We start from the raw sequence: 17,238 nt of genomic DNA on the forward strand, positions 1-17,238 counted from the left end.
TGAAAACGACACTTGCGACACTTACAAATCAAGAGACGACAATTCGATTAAGCTACTATTTTGTAAAAGAGAACCGTAAATGGCGCACAATACAAAAAATTATTCACAATTCTTTGTACAATAGAGGTTGGATGATGCAAAGAAGGGGGTTTCAACAGTGGTCTACTGATCATAGACAGCAAAAACTCCTGAATAAAGCTGAAGACAGTGAAGGAAAAACCAAAATCTAGAGGCAGATCTACTCTTGTCTGATCATCGCACCTGCAACACAGGGAAATAGGGATGCATCCCACCTACTACACACAAGAGGTTCAATGCATCCAGATTTCCTAAAGAAGAGGGTGCGATGGTCAAGGAATGAGACTTTAACTTGGTTTTTGGTCACAGTTTGCAGTTTAGTCCAGGGATTCAGGCCGAACAAATGATACTCAGTAACTACAAAGTATAGGGCTGATCTAATGAGGTTACTCAAGCTACCTCTAGGGTACTTAGGATGTTTTCAAGTCAATTGTTTAGTTCATAAACAAACCCAGAGATTGATTGAAGCAGCGTTGATCTACTTTGCACTTGCATAGCAAATGCAGTTCGAAGGCTAGCTAGCTTGACTTCAGGCTTCGTCTGTGGTTTATGAATCAAACAAATAGAGACAAGCAATCAAACTAATCACTCCCCAGCAGAGTCACCATTTTGTTATTGGGAAATCTAGTGTCTATGCAGAGCTGCTAGTCCCACTAAGACGGGTAGCTATCTTAGAAACAAACAGATTAAAGTCACTTGTTTTTCCTTTACAAGGGAGAGATGGGAAAGAAGCAGAGAGTACCAACCTCAGTCTTCCTCTTGGCTCCTTGCTTGTTTCCTTTCCCCTTTGACAGAATCTCTCCACTGCTTCCTTACTTTTCCAGCTTCAAAGATCACCTGTAGATTCACAGCAACATAATACCATCAAAGCATAGAGATCTTTCACTGTAAACAATATAGGATCAGATATATATTGACCATACAAATGCATATAAAAAACACAGTATTCAGAGATACACAAGAATATGGAGGAAAATTCAAATGGCTTTATTAGTAAAAGTCATAGAAGAGAGGATTACAACCACTTGGTCTTACCCAGCGCCATCCTCCCAGCTTGAAAGCCCTCTTCACCTCACATAAAGCAAGATCACCCAACAATGTCCTCAAAGAGTAGCCAGTAGCACCTCTTTGCAAATTACCAGATTCCAACCTCTGGATCTCTTGGATGAGCGATCCATTTATAGATATTTGCAGGGGGCTGAGTCATCTTCTGGGATTTTGATTAGTTTCATCTCTCTGATAGTTCTTAGTTCCACATGGAGATTTTAGATCTCTTACTCATTCCTGGGCTAACTCAGAGAGGTAAGTGTCAAATGAGCAGTTTCTAGAAGATTCTCTAGGTTTCCACGTAGCAAACTGCTTGTGTCATTTGTCTGCTCTCGCTCATCGTACCCTATAGAAGGGTTTTCCAGTATGCATCACACTTTTTGCATGTGGCAAGTGAGATGCATCGCACCTTTAGCACTGGGCAGTCTGTATGGTCCTGCTTTGACCAGTTTCCAGTATATTTTCATGGAGAACTTCTAGGAGATGATGTAATCAGCCGACCTTGCTCCTTTAGGGTATGAAACAACACTTATAGGGACTTAGAAGCCCTTGTTTTATGGACATATGTGATTGGGGTTGCAGTGCCTTAGCTTCTATACAGCATTGGCACAGGCGTTCAAATAGAGCAGTGGTATAACAATTATGCACCTGGGTTTGTAGTTATTATTGGGTCCGCCCATCGCCCCTTTGCACATCGCATGTCGATTTACTATCACCGACTACCGATTACAATTTGCGAATGGGGGAAGCCGACCCAAAAAATATATATGTTGTGCTTACTGGTCCCGACGGGTCCGCCATATCACAAAGTGTCTTATGTACAAACTTTGGGTTCCGCAATTGCGATATGTGATAGGCCAAACCCGAAATATATATGCGTTGTGGTCAATAACACCAGCGGGTCCACCATATCGCATCGTGCTTTATGTATATGCCATGGACTCCGTCGATTGTGATAAGTGATGCAACGGCGGACCCAATATATATATGGATGCGATTAATTATATTTGAAGTCTTGAAATTCGTCGCGATAGTGATAAAGGCAGGCATAGGGAAATGTGTAAAGACTGAAAAGGCATGGAAAGGGTAAGTTAAAGATGTTTGTAGAGTATTTCCATGGCAAAATTGTTGAGATGGAAATAAGGATGCGATATAAGGTTTTGCGGGTTGGATCCCAAAACAACCATAGCAGAGAGCGGGGGGATGGTGAAGGTTTATGAGGATTGTAAAAGTCCTGATGAAGGATATGAATGAAGGGCTAGAAAGGGTTATAAATGAATCATGCATCAAAGCTTTTTTAAGGGGGGCTTAACCATTAAGAATTGAAGATTTGACTTGGCAAAGAGTTAAAATTCTTGAGATAAAAACAGATCATTCTGACAAGTCAAAGATCAAACTTCTAGGGGACCCATTCAAATTTGCTACCAGAGCATGTTTTAATAGGGTGGTAATTGTGGCCACAAAAAATGGTGGACTGTTGGGCGAACTTATTATCTATGTTTCCAAATAAACCTTAAATCAATAGAACATCAGGGTGTTAAGATAAAATTGAAATGCAAACTCTATAGATGGACATGCATGGGTTCCACTTCAACACCAATTGCTTCAGGTGGGATAAAGACAAATAGCTTCAACTTACTGAAAGGGTTTTGACAGGCATTCTCCACTGGTAGTATTGTGGGATTTATTGACCCTCCTTTACCTGTTTTCTACTTTCAAAAATCCTTTCAGGGCCATCACTGGTGTGTCAATACCTGTTTAGGTGTGTACCTCAAATCTTTATCACTCATCAAACTTGATGTAGATATGTTTATCTACACTTTATGTAAGAATTTTAGTGCTATATTTTTGTATGATTGAATGGGGCACAGCCATGGATCATGCCATTTTTTTAAACCGCTTAAGCAAGGTTGGGATTGTTGTCTCAACCGATACTCTGAGCCCAACAACAGTCCCTACTCCAACCGGCTTCCCAAACAACCTGTCCTTTCAGATTGGCACAAGGACTCGACATTTTATTTTCTTTTAAATAAGTCCTTCCAGTTTTAGGCAGAAGGACTAGAGCATAATTGGATTTGCCACAGGGTATATGACGGTGAGCTTAGCACATGAAAGGAGGTTTACCTATAGATGACCAGTATTGGAAAACTTAGTGTGGCGGATGGGACCAATGGAGAATAGTTGTAAACCTTACAGGTAAATATAAGCTAGGTCTTAGTGGGATTTTGTTTTTAAATGCAGCGTTACGCCATGCCAATTCAGTTGTGGTTACACATTTTTTCGTTTTATAAAGATGCCCCTACATGCTCCAAGTATCTAGGTTATCAACAGATCTTACCTAGTTCCCAATAGATGCTAATGAGTGGCTTCGATTTGAATTTCACATCTAATTTTCAAGTTCTCATAGTCTCATTGAAATTTTGTTTGATTTGCAAGGTAACGATGACTTTAGGGTCGGCAGACTCATCAGCAGGTTAATGAGGGAGGAAAAAGCTGAAGGTGGTGAATGAGGGCAATCTGAAGAGAGTTTATAAAATTGAAAATGAGAGTGGAGGACCGAAATCCACTGGCTGAAAAGGAATGAAATTCAAAATAGAGGGAAAATAAACTCTGCAGAAATAACAATAACGGAAGGGACAAAAATATAAATAAGCTAACAAAAAAAATAGAAATGAATCCTAACCTACTCAGGAGGTAACCACCATGTGGTGCTTACTAGAAGTATCTCTTAAGATGTTGGCCATTAACAGGAAGTTTTTCAGTTTCTCCCCGTAAAGTTTTCAATCTGAAAGTTCCCTAACAAATTTTCTCCTAAATTTGGAATGGGCCCAGCCATAAGTGTTGGAATTTCGTGTGTTTACCTTTTGGCTCATTCAACTTGTCCCATTTCAAGACTAGCTCTCCTACTTGGTAATCTTTATCTCCTACTAGTGATCCGGATTTAAACAGGAACGCAATAGATTATAGAGATAACCATAAATACAAAGATGCGATAACCATAAATACAGAGATGCAGCGGAAATAATACTTCATTTCATTAATGGAAAATACCGAAATATGCTTACAACCAGAAATGGAAATAAACCAGCTAGGGCGATGGTAGCTTATCTTTGAGAAGAGATGTGCGGCTACATGCCTCTGAACTGTTCCAAACTGAGTTACAATGAGGCTCGAAGGCCTATTTATTGTTGAGAAACAATGGAAAACCCTTCACATCCCGAAACCTAACCCTAGAAGATGAAACGCCAAATTGTGGGCCCCGTTTGGGTAAATTGGTACATCAATTTCCCAGGGTCGTAACTTTGGCATACGATCTTCGTTTGACGCGTACGATAGCTCGTTAGAAAGATCTATCTGAGTACTACCACTTTGGGAGGCAACATCGGTCCATGGACCCATGTTGCCCCAGATTCCCAAAAAAAACGTCGTTTAGGGCCTCAAAACGGCTCTGGAAGTTCAGGACCCGAAAAACTGCTAAAAATAGTAAACTGTGCTACAATTTAGGAAACTGAAAAAGCTGAAAGAGATAGTTGTGGGGGCCCAAATGGGATAGGTGGGTGGCCACCAACATCCACCTGGATCATTCCTCCCCCCTTAGGAAGCAATGGTCCCAATTGCGTTGAGTTCCTCCATCTGCTGAACTTGTCCTGCAATCTCTGATGTGTCTAGTGATGGTGGGAAGCATGATCGACGATGGTCCACATTGAACATTTGGTGCAGGCGAAGGAATGGAAGAATGATGTGCTCCAAAGCATTGTTCCCCATAGCCTTGGTACTGCTGTAAGGACCATGTCGGAGTGGTCTGAGCTTCTGATGGGTTCTGGTAAGGCGTTCTTTCTGTCGGTGCAACCAGACTTTGTTGCCCACTTGAAGCTTGTGTGGTACCCTTGTGGGTGAGGAGAAGTTGTTCCTGTGTTCTGTCATGACCGTATAACTTTGCTGCTGCTGCTGTGTAGCGGAACCCTTTGCAGGGGTCATGGATGTAGCAACGATCTTCCCCTTACTTTGGGAGTGAACCAGACAGATGAATTTCCTGGTCTGTGATATGAGCTTGCTGCCTTTCTTGGTAGTGATCAAAGATGTGGCGGTAGGTGGGGCTACCTCCGGTATCCTGTATAATGAATTATTCAAAGAAATAATGACAGCACGAGGCCTGGACTCATACACAGCGTTTCGCCTCCACAAGTATGGTTGGCCTAATAATACATCACAAACATCCAGAGGTGTAACATCACACAATACCTCGTCTGTGAAGGGCTTCATGCTGTAGGGAAGGCGGCACTGCTGGCGAACTTTGAGATCTCGTCCTTCATGAAGCCACCCGATACTGTACGGTTGTGGGTGTGGTGTAGTCGGTAGGCCCAACCGCTTCACGACCTCTGCTGAAATGAGGTTCTTTTGGCTGCCACTGTCGACAATGAATTGTAGCGGCGAACCCTTCACCCACATTTGTGAGTGGAAAAGACGCTCCCCTTCCTCTGGATTTTCGGGCTCATCTTTCTGGATCTTGGCGGTGGCAACAGTGGCGCTGGGATCCGCATCAATGATTTGCTTCCCTTTGCCATTCCCCTTATCGGGTTCTGGCTCAGGGTTAGAACATGCATCTGATTCGGAAGCCTTCAACTCGGCCACAAGCGACAGCTTGGTCCGACACTCACTTGTGTTATGAGTGGGACTCTTGTGGAACTCACACCATTTTCCTGTATCCTTCTTCGGCTTCATGGTGTTGTTCTTTTCTTGCAGCTTCGACGGGTTGTCTTGGGTCACCCCGCCTTGGCTCTGTCCTTTGGGCTTCGGATTTGCAGATCCAAAGTCTCGCTTCTTCTGTTTGAACTTTTGCTTGATTTTGACAGCGTATCGGTATGCTGTGCCGAGTGAGGAGATGTTCAAGAACCCCATCTCTTCTTGGATGTATCTGTGTAGCCAACCACAGTATTTGAGTACCAGATGCAGCTTAGAATCTTTGATACCCAACTGTGTGCGAAGGGTATGAAAAATGTTTGTGAACTCCGGCACATCTTGGTCTCATCCCTGCCGCAGTGTGGTCCATTTGATGTATTTGTCCTCATAGCTTCCGACAGGGTAGTACTGCTCCTTGATGGCATCCCGGAAGTCATTCCAAGTGGGTGCGGCTGAAAATAGTGAGCTTGTACTTTCATCCTTCTGCTCGCAGTAGGTTTCCCACCAGTCCTTGACATGGGTGGCTGCTTTGAGAAGAGCGAAAACAATCTTTTCCCGACTTGAAAACTCATGAACAGAAAAATACCCATCTAGCAGATTTAACCATTTATCTATGACATCTACGTCTATTTGACCCTCGAAGATGGGGATTTCGAAATTAACTTGTACCTTGAAGGGTGTGGCATTTCCAGAGTCGCTGTTGGAAGCTGATATGCCGCCTCTGGGTAGCCGCTGAAGGATCTGCGTAAAGCTATCCATCATTGCATTCCTTTGCCGCTCGAGCGCTTCTTCGAGCAAGATTTTGATAGGATCTCCTGCCCCCTCGTCTTTCTTCTCATCTGCCATGGGAGGCCGTCGGGATTTTCGAGGCTGGTCTTGCAAAGGTTTGACCAGTTCAAGCCCTAACTCCTTATATCCCGACCTCGTTGGGGACATGCAAAGAAAAACAGAGAAAAAGCAGACCGCTCTGATACCACTGATCCGGATTTAAACAGGAACGCAATAGATTATAGAGATAACCATAAATACAAAGATGTGATAACCATAAATACAGAGATGCAGCGGAAATAATACTTCATTTCATTAATGGAAAATACCGAAATATGCTTACAACCAGAAATGGAAATAAACCAGCTAGGGCGATGGTAGCTTATCTCTGAGAAGAGATGTGCGGCTACATGCCTCTGAACTGTTCCGAACTGAGTTACAATGAGGCTCGAAGGCCTATTTATTGTTGAGAAACAATGGAAAACCCTTCACATCCCGAAACATAACCCTAGAAGATGAAACGCCAAATTGTGGGCCCCGTTTGGGTAAATTGGTACATCAATTTCCCGGGGTCGTAACTTTGGCATACGATCTCCGTTTGACGCGTACGATAGCTCGTTAGAAAGATCTATCCGAGTACTACCACTTTGGGAGGCAAAATTGGTCCATGGACCCATGTTGCCCCAGATTCCCAAAAAAACGTCGTTTAGGGCCTCAAAACGGCTCCGGAAGTTCAGGACCCGAAAAACTGCTAAAAATAGTAAACTGTGCTACAATTTAGGAAACTGAAAAGCTGAAAGAGACAGTTGTGGGGGTCCAAATGGGATAGGTGGGTGGCCACCAACATCCACCTGGATCAACTAGATGGCGATCAAACCATCTCCTCACTATCATTTGGTGATTTCTGAATTTATTTTTGGCTTTATCTCTTAATTCCTCCAACCTCACCAGTTGGTTGATCCTTTTTTGAAGTAAGGTTGAAGGGATCCCTCTTGAAGCTTGGGAGAGCTGTAAGGAGGGAAGGGTAACATTGGAAGGTAGGATGGCATCCTATCCATAGATGAGGAAGTATGGGAGTTTCCTAATGCCACTTTTGGGGTGACTCTATCAGCCTAAAGGGCATTTGTTAGAGTGTTCTGCCAATTTCTCTGGTTGTCGGCAACAGATTTACGGATTATGGAGATGAGGTTTTTATTTGAGGAATCTGCAACTCCGTTTCCCTGGAGGTAATAGTTTGATTCATACCTTATGTGAATTGATTTATCAATAGAAAATTCAGTCAATTTCACTAATGAAAAGTAAGAAACATTGTCAAATATGAGAGCGTCAGGGATGCCAAATCTATTGATAATAAATTTCTCAATAAATGATATTACCTCATCTTCATTTACCTTCCAAAGCGGGATGGATTTGGTCCATTTGGTGAAGTAGTCAGTCATTGTGAGTATATACTTATGCTGCTATGAAGGGTTCAGAGTGATCTCGCCTATGACATATAGGCCGCATTGCTAGAATGGGCGATAAATCATAATGGACCTGAGGGGAACAACTCGCTTTCTTTCTCGTCCTACAATAGTTTGACATACCTTGAATTTCTGAGCATAGGCATGCGAGTCTTTGAACACTATGGGCCAATAATATCTAGCTCTTAATATTTTGTGAGCAGTGGTCTCTCCACCTAGTGACCACCTCCTAGTCCGTTGTGCATTTCTTTCAAGACATGATCAACAACGTCCTTTTCCAAACACCTCAACCAGATTCCATCATAATTTTTTCTATATAATTTGTCATTGGCCAAGTGATATTGATTAGATTTCAATCTGAGCACTCCCCTTCATGATGCATCCATGTCTTCGGGACATGCTCCCCATGATAGATAAAAGTGTATGTCATAATACCACAACTCAGGATCTAAAAGGGCTTCTAATGTTTCGCGCTCTTACATCAGCGTCTCATTAATCCATAGGGTCTCCTCCCTGAATTCTACTTGTGCATTTTGCATGCTCTGTGCTTCTAGTTCTTCGTACACCCCTTCTTTGTTCCCCGAGGCTTTTGCTGCTAGCCTACACAATCCCTGCCCCCGAACTATCTTCGCGGGCTTAATCTTGAGGTCGAATTCTTGAAGTGTGGTTATCCAATTCCCTCTCCGTTCACCCATTTCTTTCTGCACGAAGAGGGCTCTTACAGCAAGATGGGGAACGATTACTTTAGTCCTATCCTTTAATAAATAAGGGTGGAAGTGTTTTACGGCTTTAAAAATCGCAAAGCCTTGTTTCTCCACATCTGGGTAGTTCAGTTCTGCTCCCTAAAGATTAGAGCTCTTATAAGAGACAGGGACTTCATTGCCATCATCATTTTTTTAGGTGAGGATTGTGGCATATGAAACATTAGTGGTGAAAGTGTACAATAAGAATTCCTTATCGAAATTGGGGTTGACCAATGCAGGAGCTTATGTGATGGCCTCCTTAATTCGCTAAAAGGATTTGTTAGCTTCATTGCTCCACCTATACACAACGTTTTCCTTCATCATTAGCTACATGGGATGCACTATTTCTAGAAAACCTGAGACGAATTTCCTAATGAAATTAGTCTTCCCGAAGAAATATTGCATTGCCTTTTTATTTGTAGGGGGTTGTATTCTCATGATGGTCTCTATTCATTTAGGATCAATAGAATTCCCTTCTTTAGAGAGGATATGACCCAGTAGTTTCCCTTCTGTAACTGCGAAGACGCTCTTCATGGGATTCAACGATATTCCGTATCTTCAGCATCTTTCGAAAATATGTTTCAGGTGATAGATATGATCCCTTTTGTGATATGAATACACAGTAATGTCATCCATGTAAACCACTACTGATTTGTTAATCAACCCTCAGAAAGCTATGTCCATAGCTCTCTGAAATGTGGCACCTGTATTAATAAGTCCAAATGGAATTTTTGCGATATACATAAGTGCCCCATTTAGTGTTGAAGGTTGTCTTAAGCTGATCTTCATTAGATACTAACACTTGATTATATCCCGAAAAACCATCCAATAGGGACAACATTTCAAACCCAGAAACGCACTGAAGAATGTGTTCCATAGAAGGGACAGGATAGTTATCTTTCTGCGATGCTTTGTTCAAGTTTATGAAATCGATACATAACCTAATGTCTCCATTTTTCTTTCTTACTAGCACAAGATTGGCTACCCAGTGGGTGTGCCTGACACGAAAAATGATTTTGGCATCCAACATTTTGTTTAATTCTTTCTTCACCAATGGTTCCAGGCTTGGATGTATCTTGCAAAGCTTTTGCTGGTATGGCCTAACATCCTTCTCCAACCAAATCACATGCCACATAACGCTGGTATCAAAGGTTTTTAAGCACCATACGTCCATGCAAAGACATCCTTGTACTCTTTAAACAACTTAAGAAACGCAACCCTTTCTTGTGGAGAGCACCCTAAGCCCAAATTAACAAATTTTGGGTCTTCTTTGGTTCCAAGGTTAACCAATTCATACTACATGGATGAGCTATGTGTTTTGCAGTTAGTCGGCTTCTTGAATTTATCATGCAGGTCATACAAGTGCTCCGTCTTGACAACTGACTTGGGAATTATAGTGTACTGATCTTTTTCCTCATCTTTCCTCTCATTCATAAGTCTGTCATGGTTTTTTTCATCAATGACTGCATTTTTGAATGTCTTCTCGCAGTGCAGGAACTCAAGGATTTGCTCGTCATCTTCGAACACCTGCCAATTTGAGATGTTATCATGCATGGATGGTATAAAAAGCAATTCAACATAATATTTATTCTTGTTTAATCTAAGATAAGGAAAAAGTTTTGAAGCCATACTAGCCATCAGATCGTCATCTTAGTTTTTCCCTCGAGGTATGTATGTGATATTAAAAGAATCAAAATTGTCAATTAAGCTCCATAACTCATGTTGGTATCTTAGCAGGAGTGGCGAATTGCAATGTATCCTTTTCCTTACCTAGTCTACAATTATCTATGAGTCACCAAAAACTTTAATATTTTTCACCTTCGTATCAATGGCTTTCTTCAGGCCCTGTAGCAAGCCTTCATATTCTACAGTGTTTTTGGTGCACGCGAACTCCAAATGGTTGGCCATCAGATGTTGGTTCCCTTGCAGGTCAATGAGAATGCTCCCAACACCTGCACCTTTGAGGTTGTTCGAGCCATCAAAATGGAGTGTCCAAAATATTGAATCTAATGTTACATCAATTGAACTGCTTTCTACAAAATTAGTCCTATCATCTACTATAATATAGTATAATTAATCAGTTGGATTGCAGGGGAGAGCTTCCAACTGTGTGTTTGTCACAGATTCTTCAACTGTCTCTGCATGGAATTCTCCAAAATAGGTTTCCGTGGCATAAACGTCGAAACTATAATTCCCAAGGATAGAGTTGGTAAACATTACAAGTTCATTGGGGCCATTTAGTTCTGTCACCACATACTTCATGTATCTTTCTCTATCAGCCCTCAGCATATCACCTTTTCCCTTCTGAGGCAGCAAGAGATGGGACCAATTAGTTGAGAAATATCCATTCAGTTTTGCTGACGAGTCCCTACTAAGCAACATTCCATAAGCCTCGGGTATGTCAACTACCACTATGTCAATGACTTGTGTGTATTGTGGGTTGGTAGCCATTCGAACCAACACATCTTTCAATTCCCCAATTACTTTCACATTCGTTCTATCCAATTGCATAATTCGAGTTCCATTTTCTTGGGTATCGCATGAAGTTGTTTAATAATAGTGTAAGGCATAATAGTGGATGAGGCACCAGAATCTACCAAGCAATTGTGTATGTTCATTTTGAAGATTTCAAATGTGATAAGGAAAGGTGGAGTCATGGATTTTGATTTCCCTCCTATCATGGCTACACTGACATCTTGGGGTTTTCGATTTATTTTTGACAGAGTGGCTTCCATGGCTGGTGGCTTTTGGGATGCACTGGAAGTACTAACGGGTCTGGAAACTGAAGTTTTGTTTTGACTACTTGGATTGATGGAAGATTTTCCATTCCATTCATTCATAGCTTTCAAAAGCAGATCCCTTTGTTGCGTCAACATTAACAAATTGAAGTATGTTATATTGGCTCAAGATTTCTTAAGACCATCCATAATGTTGTAATCAATGTTATAAACAGGGTAGGGCAGAGTAAACATACCGATTTTTCCATTCGTAGGTGGGAGTTTACCATTTTGAGTCACCTTTTTTGCAGTTAGAGATGTATTACCTTTCTTTCGATAGTTCACAACTAGAGTACTTTTGGAATCACCACTAGATCTACCCTTCTCAACAGGAACTTTGGGAGTGGATGCCTTCAAAGGGCGAACATCTTTCTTTGACTAGTCTATAGGCTTCATCACACCCGCAAGTGGCCCTTTACTTCGTATGTGGATTTCATTAGTGTGTATTTTGGTCTTACTATCTCCTTCATCAACATCATTCTCATTTGTATAGAAATCCCACAGTACATTGATTTGAGATTCTTTGTCGAAGGGCTCTTCTACTTGGTATTCTTCCTCATTTTCTTGTTCTGGCTCCAGCGCCACTATAGGTTCTTCGTTGTTAAGGAGCGATCCGATAAGAGCCAGATCTTCCATATTTAAATTCCCTTCATTGGGTGGAGCAGGCAGTGCAAGTTGACCATCACCACCTTTTGTCTTCTTACGATAGAAAGGTTTGAAATATTTTCTATTGTTATAATCTCCTCCATTCTCGCTTGTACTCTCTTTTGAATTTTGTTCCATATCGATGACTGTGTTTGTCAATTTCTAAATGATCCAATGAAAAACCTCCACATCTATGGTATCCTTTTCCTTGATTTCAGCCCCTTTTTATTACTCCCATTATTCATCTTGGATGATTAAGAGGCTTTATTTTTTCGGGTTGTATGATGACATGTTGTGAGACTGATCATCTCATTCTCGACTTTTACTACTTCATCGATAGCACCCTGTAAGATTTGTGAGTTACTCCTTTTGACCCACATCACAATAGGGACAGGGAGAGCAGTGATGTAGAATTCGATGAGCACCTCCTCAGTAGGTCTAGCATTAGCCAAGATTTTGTTGAACAAAGTGTTGAACCAGATGTTAAAATACTTGACCTTTTCTTTAGTTTCCATTTTCAAATGGGATAGTTCTAAAAATAAGGCCACATGTGTTTTGTCATTGCCAAACTTTCCTAAAAAGGCCTCTTGAAAGGTGACCCATGAGGTGATCGATCCTATTCTCAAGCTAAAGTACCATGTGGAGGCCACACCAATCAGAGTAAAAGGGAATAAGCGACATATTATATCTTCATCGGCTACCCCCAACATGCGCACAACCAGGAAGAAAGAGTGAATATGGTTATCAGCGGTGTCTCCCCGCTTAGGGTTGAATTGAGGTAGTACTCTTTCTGCATTCTTGGGTAAGGGATGTTGCTGCCCAGGTACCGCTACGGCATCCTGAGCGAGCCAAGGAGGGAGTGCGAGCCAGGTTCCCACTCAGTTGAAGCTGATTCCCACCTGGAAGAGGAACGTTAGCCATATTATGGATAGGGAGGTTCTGGTTGAAGGTTTCTTTGAGGCGTTCTTTATTATGATTTCCCAAATCGGGCCAGGGATTACCTTCAGAGAGTGGATCCTCAGGAATTTCTTCCCAAGGAGTGTCAATACATTACAAGGACTCTAGCACAATATCTTCAAGAGACGAGGCTGCAGATGTCTCCTCGTTTATGGAACAGATCCTTGGCTTTCTTTTAGTTGTCGAAGGAAAAGAGTGAAAGATGGGGAGCTGAGAGAGGGAATGAGCATAAGCCCGAGTAAGTACTCTGACCGATTGTTCCTAAGTGTCTCTTCTTTAGGTGACCCAAGAACAGGACCTAGAAGGATCTCTATTTCTTTGAAATGAGGCTTTTCCAAATGGGAGGAAGGATCTTTTTGACCTTTACGATCCATGCATTAATCTTTTCGAGTCCATGCACAAAATTTATAGATGAAGTCATAAAAATTTGTGGATGGCGGTTCAGGCCCTCCTTCTAGTGCCAATTTGTTGACGCGGCGAATGTTCGCTATGACAACAAGGGGAACTATCCTGGTTGTATAGCCCAATCAGATCTGCTTTCGTTTGGAATGGTTAGTTCCGACAGGTTTTAGAGGATCCCGTAAACTGTTATATCTGTTGAAAGATTGCTTCTTGGAGGAAGACTTCAATTAAATCAACAAACGAAGCAACTAACCTATATGTATCAAATCCTATCTACACTAATTGTAACTACTTATGCTATCCCTACTATTCTAATCTATCCTACAGGAGCATAATAGAAGGAAGTTAAACATCATATATAAATTCCAAGTCCTAATGAATCAATTACTGGTTCATAGATGAACAAGGTTGTATTAAATCTTAATTGCAATCTAATTGCTTATACAGGAATACACATTCCTTTCCATACAAATAAAACTTGCAACTGATGTTTAACAAGGTCTCGAATCAGCAATAGCTCATGAATTAACCATCGTAACAAATCATATTTGAATAACCAAGACTAGTCATGAACTGCCTATTATCAATATGTACAAAACAAATCACATTTATATTTATGCTAGCAATGACATCCTGATTCTAAACACATGAAAGGAGAGGCAAATCAATCTGAAAAAGGCTCTTTCTCGACCAAACAATCTTCTTTATTCACAATAAATCAAAAGTTGTTATGCCCAAAAAACGTCCCCCTTCATCCCTGGAGGTAACATTTATGCCTAAGGAACTAACCCTTGGTCTTCCCTTAACATTTCACCTCCCTTCTCTTTTCAATATAAAAATTAGAATATACAATCGTAGAATAGTCGATGTAACTGTTGACATGTAGAGGGCATATCTGTTGGAGCGCTTCATCTCCTGTGGAAATGAATAGACGTTGATTAAAAAAGGATGGTTGCGTGTCATCCCTTCGCACCTATATTGAGCAGATGTTATTCACTATCATTTCCCGAAGGAAACTAAAGACACTGCGCTCATCATCCCACATCTGGCATGATTGAAGGTGAGTTTGGAGGTAACAACATCTTGATGTATCAATGTTGTGCTTCCTCTTGACATGGCGCGTGCCTCCATTACACACTATGGCGGTTCATATCCATTTCTGCAGAATATGTCTTTGCAATGTCGACATCGCTGGTGCAGAGGTGTCATCTTGATATAAATCACCTTTATCCACTACTAGGTCCACTCAAACTCGCCTGCAAAAATAATTCATATTAGCTATGCTTATGAGAAATATGACAAACATTCTCACAAACAAACCTTGCATTCAACAATAGTTTCTATTTAATCTTGCAATGTAGAGTAGCTATAATTATCAAACCACCGAACATGCTGTGACACGTATCCTCGTTGCCCACAATATTCATTCTTACTCAAGGATTTCTTTGACAATGCTTCAAAAGCAGACCATTCATTCTACGGGATTTTCCTTTGAAAACCCATACCAAAACATTTTATCGAAATACATGGGAAAACACAGGAAAACCCGCTGCCAAACCATAAGGCTAGACTTCAAATAATATACCCCCCGATCTATAATCATCATCGGGTCCGCTAATCACATTGCACCTTAAGTTTAAGCTTTGGGCTCTGCCAATTGCGCTTTGCGATAGGCCAGACTCGACATATATATGTGTTATGGTCAATAGTGCCAGCGGGTGCGCCATATGGGATTTTCCTTTGAAAACCCAGACAATAACCTTTTATCGAATACATAGGAAAGCATGGGAAAACCCATGGCCGACCATAAGGCTGGACTTCAAACATTATGGACCCGGGTCTACAGTTATCATCGAGTCTGCCCATCACCCCTTCGCATATCACATGTTGCTTTACTATCGCCGACTGCTGATTGCGATTTGCGATTGGGGGAAGAAGACCCGAAAAATATGTATGTTGTGCTTAATGGTCCTAGCGGGTCCACCATATCGCAGAGCGTCTTATGTACAAACCTTGGGTTCCACAATTGCGATATGCAATAGGCTGGACTCAAAATATATATATGTTATGGTTAATAACACTGACGGGTCTGCCATATTGCATCGTGCTTTATGTATATGCCATGGACTTCGCCAATTGCGATAAGCGATGTAACAGCAGACCTGATATATATATGGATGCGATTAATTGTATTTGGAGTCTAGAAATTCATCGCATATCAGATGCAAGAGGGGAATCTGTAGTGTGACTGCGGAAATTGTGACATTGTGATAGCGATAAAGGCAGGCATGGGGAAATGTGTAAACACTGAAAAGGCACAGAAAGGGTAAGTTAATGATGTTTGCAGAGTATTTCCATGGCAAAAGCATGGAGATAGAAATAAGGATGTGATAGAAGGTTTTGCAGGTTGGATCCCAAAACAACCACAGTAGAGAGTGGGGGTGTGGTAAAGGTTTATGAGGATTGAAAAAGTCTCGATGAAGGATATGAATGAAGGGCTAGAAAGGGTTATAGATGAATCATGCATCAGAGATTTGTTAAGTGGGGCTTAACCATTAAGAATTGAAGATTTGACTCGGCAAAGAGTTAAAATCCTTGATATAAAAATAGATCATTCGGAGAAGTGAAAGATCAGACTTCTAGGGGACCCATTCAAATTTACTACCAGAGAATGTTTTAATAGGGTGGTGGTTGTGGCCATAATAGAACCCAAGTACCATCTGCTGGCTATATTCCTTTATTATCTACCATCATAATTCCACTTTGGAGCACAATATTCACATTTGGATCGTCCTTAGGTGGCTCAGACCTCATCATCTCTAGGTTCTGAGTCGAGGGAGGTGGTAGCGCTCCCTTGTAACATATCCTAGCTATCATCATAGGACAATATTGCATCTCGTGATCAAACAAGGTATAGTACAGACATGATGGACGTGTTAGATTTGTACAACTGCAAGCATAATTCCATGGCCCTCCGCAATTGTAGCATATTAGCTATCTGCGACCTCTTCCAGCCCTCCTCCACCTCGGCCTCATCTGCGCCCCTGGAATCTGGTTCGAGACATCCCTGCACTCTGGTCTAGGGGTTGTGTTTCCACTTGAACCCTATAGGTGGGAGTTCTATCCATCATTAGCTCATAACTTCTACATGTGCACTCATCGTGTCCCACTGATCTACAGAATTTACATAACAACTGCTGCAAATTCTGCATGTACTTTTACAACAGATGACAGTTGTCCATAGCATGCTTTCCTCCTTTTTGAAAAATCATGCACCCCAAAGTAGGTGTTGCGCTTGGTCCTGCTTGCACTTCTAGCCTTACTTGCATCAGTCCTCCTCCCACGAGATAATTTTTGAACACCGGGCAATGGTCCTTATCATGGTCCTGCCCCTTACATTTTACACACCACACCTCTTCGCGCACTTCTGGTCGAGCTGCCTTGTCCTGTTTCAGACTCTACATCTCAAGGCACAAGTTTTTCAAATGCACATGGATTTGCAAAACTTCTAAGTTAGGATCCTGTATTGGGGTCTCATGCAGCCTCATCACGATCTCTAAAGATTCTGCCTGAGTTGTTAACCTCTGCTGCGATAGCGTGTTCCTCAAATGCGGCGATAGTGATGCTACAAACCATTCGCGGTGTTTTCAATCCATCAGCATCATGTTAGCTTCATGA

The sequence above is a fragment of the Pinus tabuliformis genome, chromosome 8 (assembly GCF_031772625.1).
Source record: "Pinus tabuliformis cultivar Carrire ecotype Pingquan chromosome 8, CPIR1, whole genome shotgun sequence".
NCBI classification, from domain to species: Eukaryota; Viridiplantae; Streptophyta; class Pinopsida; order Pinales; family Pinaceae; genus Pinus; species Pinus tabuliformis.